This window comes from Microtus ochrogaster, chromosome 15 (assembly GCF_000317375.1).
Source record: "Microtus ochrogaster isolate Prairie Vole_2 chromosome 15, MicOch1.0, whole genome shotgun sequence".
Taxonomy (NCBI): Eukaryota; Metazoa; Chordata; class Mammalia; order Rodentia; family Cricetidae; genus Microtus; species Microtus ochrogaster.
This window is the reverse complement of record NC_022017.1, coordinates 34,942,255-34,945,497: the sequence shown is the minus strand read 5'-3', so window position 1 is coordinate 34,945,497 and position 3,243 is coordinate 34,942,255. Positions and strand designations below refer to the sequence as shown.

The 3,243-nt window shown below is 46.7% G+C and overlaps 1 pseudogene; it reads left to right on the top strand.

Annotated features, from left to right (window-relative positions):
• The first annotated feature begins 1,158 nt into the window (after nt 1–1,158).
• Nucleotides 1,159–2,079, top strand: LOC101994282 (annotated as a pseudogene).
• Nucleotides 2,080–3,243: the final 1,164 nt, after the last annotated feature.

Genomic DNA, 3,243 nt, shown 5'->3' with positions numbered 1-3,243 from the left:
CTTTTGGGGTGTTGTTTATTTCTGTTTTATTTTTAACCAAGCATCTCAAAAACTATGAACGAAATCTTGCTTCTATGGGTGTTTTCTGAGGAAAAGGCTTCCAAGCTTTCCTCTGAGCCCCAAAGCACATGTAACCCTTTAAACCAGAGCAATTGCCAAACAACTCTCTCCCGCAAAGAGTTCTGGTGTCTTTTTCCAAAGAACACCATGCAGGAGGCAGCGGTCAACCTGGGTCAGCAGGCCAAGACTCACTTAAAAACAAACAAGACCTACTGTGAGCTACAACTTAAGATGGAACAAAGCTTTGATCCTTGACAGAACTGAAATATTTAGTTTAGCCATTATGATAAAAGATCATGATTGGATTTTCTCAAGCATTCCATGTGTGTGTGTCCTGATTTTATTATCCTTTTTATTTACCAATGGTTTTTCTCTAGTCCTTGACTCTGGAAATGAAATACTAAGAAGCAGGGTAACCTGAGGAGTTGTTATAATGTGAAATCAATAAATCACCCACAGCGCCTCTGGTGGTGATTAGGTGCGTATTGCACCATTCCTATCAGGACCTCAAGAAGGAAGAATATGTTTTCCACAGAATCTATGATTATGCCAAATAAACCACAGGTCTGGATCTTTAAAAGTAAAACTAAAAGTATGCCTAACGTTACTGAAAAGGCTACATGTTAGTCCCTGGCTGAGAAACACACTGTATGACCATTTCAGGAGTCCATTCATGTTAGTCCCTGGCTGAGAAACACACTTTATGACCATTTCAGGAGTCCATTCATTCTAAAGAGGCCCTCAGGCAAGATCAGGACCTGGTCACCCATCTTAGAAAGAAACTGGAATCCCAGGCATCCTTAAAATAAGGTAGAGGAGAGGAGACTGGGGTCCGTCAGATCACAAATGTTGAAACTGAAGTTATGGAAAAGGCTATCATGTGATTGGAATCTTGGGGAGAAGAAGGGCTCATGGAGGCTTTATAGTTCCCTGCATTTCCTCCATACATTCACAAAGCAATGCTACTCTATCCAAGTTGTACAGGTCTCCTATTGGTCATCATATCCACTCTGCTTCAATAAATGAGTGGGTCTGCTCATCCCTGTTCTAGAGACAGCAGCATCTTTTGTGCTGTACCAGCCTCCTTCCTGAGACATGATGGTGAAGGCCATAGTAAAAAGATTTGATTGTATTGAATGGCTGGTTGCCAGGGCTGCCTTCAATTCTGGCAAAGTGGATATTGTTGCCAGCCATCAGTGACCTCTTCACTGACCTCAACTACATGGTCTACATATTCCAGTATGACTCCACCCAGGGCAAGTTCAAAGGCACAGTTAAGGCTGAGAATGGGAAGCTTGTCATCAACAGGAAGACCATCACCGTCTTTGAGGAGCGAGATCCTGCCAACATCAAATGGGGTGATGCTGGCACCCAGTATGTTGTGGAGTGTACTGGTGTCTTCACCACCATGGAGAAGGCTGGGGCCCACTTGAAGGGTGGGGTCAAAAGGTCATCTTACCCTCCCCTTCTGCTGATGCACTTACATTTGTGATAGGTGTGAACCATGACAAGTAGGGCAATTCCCTCAAGATTGTCAGCAATGCTTGCTGCACCACCAACTGCTTAGCCCCCTTGGCCAAGGTCATCCATGACTACTGTGGTATTGTGGAAGGACTCATGACCACAGTCCATGACATCACAGCCACCCAGAAGACTGTGGATGGCTCCTCTGGGAAGCTGGGGCGAGATGGCCGCTGCGCTGCCCAGAACATCATCCCTGCATCCACTGATGTTGCCAAGGCTGTGGGCAAAGTCATCCCAGAGCTGAACGGGAAGCTCTCGGGCATGGCCTCCCGTGTTCCTACCCCCAATGTGTCTGTCGTGGATCTGACATGCCACCTGGAGAAAGCTGCCAAGTATGAAGACATCAAAAAGGTAGTGAAGCAGGCATCTCAGGGCCCACTAAAGGGCATTCTGGGCTACACTGAGGACCAGGGTGTCTCCTGTGGCTTTTACAGTGATGCTCACTCTTCCCCCTTTGATGCTGGGGCTAGCATTACTCTCAAGGACAACTTTTAAAGCTCATTTCCTGGTATGATAATGAGTTCGGCTACAGCAACAGAGTGGTGGGCTTCATGGCCTACATGGCCTCCAAAGAATAAGAAGCCCGCCCTGGACCACCCATCCAGCAAGGACACAATAAGAGAGAGGTCCTTGGCTGCTAAGCAGTCCCTGTCCTAATTCAGCCCTCGACACTGAGCATCTCCCTCAGTTTCCATCCCAGAACCCCAGAATAACAGGAGGGGCTTAGGGATCCCTACTCTTGAGTACCATCAATATAGTTCACTGCACCCATAAAAAAAGAAAATCAGTGGTCAGACCTCACCTGAAGGGAAAAGCTATGTGACCTAATGAACAGATTAACCCTTTGATGGATATGTAATTTAATGACATTATTGTGGGGTGATGTAGACTGTTAGGAAGGAGGTAGGAGGTCAGTACATGAGTACTTGTGAAGGATTTCCAGCCCCTTCTTTCTGCCTCTGTGTTTGGGATTATGCACTGCAGGCAGGTTTGCTCCACCATGTGCTCCCAACCATGATAGTTTAGCTTTGCTTCAGATCCACAGAACTGGAGCCAGCCAGCCATGGGCTAAGATATGAACCCAAATAAATCTTCCCCCTTGTTTTCTCAGGTATTTTGTCACAGTGACAGAAAATTGATGAAGAGCGCACATAAATCCCTGAGGGACACACTCCAGCTACACCAAGCATGAGACAATTAGGCAACACTGGGTCTGATGGGATTACAGATGGAGGCAAACTGTAGCTGAGCCTCTGCCGCCAGACTCCAGTTCATCTGACTGCAGACAGTTCTTGTCCCTGCCTACAGTTTGTTCTACTAATAGAGCCAACTCCGCCTTGAAGTCCAGGAAAGAAGAGAAGTGTATGTCCTCCTAAACGGCTGGCAACCACGGGTGCAGGGATGCATCAACACCCAGATTCTCTATGCTTTGGGTAGGGAATTCCGAGATGAGTGCCCACCCTCTTACTCAAGAGTCCTCCTTGCCCGTCTTCCAGTTGCCAGCATGATGAGTCCCACTTCTTTACTAAGTTCTACTCCTTGATTTTTCTCTCTGCTAGTCCCTCACCAGTACATCCTCAGATTGCTATGAAACCCAGGAATCAGGCCCATTCCTTGTCTTGTAGAAACACACTGGACAATCACAGCTTCCTAATCCCT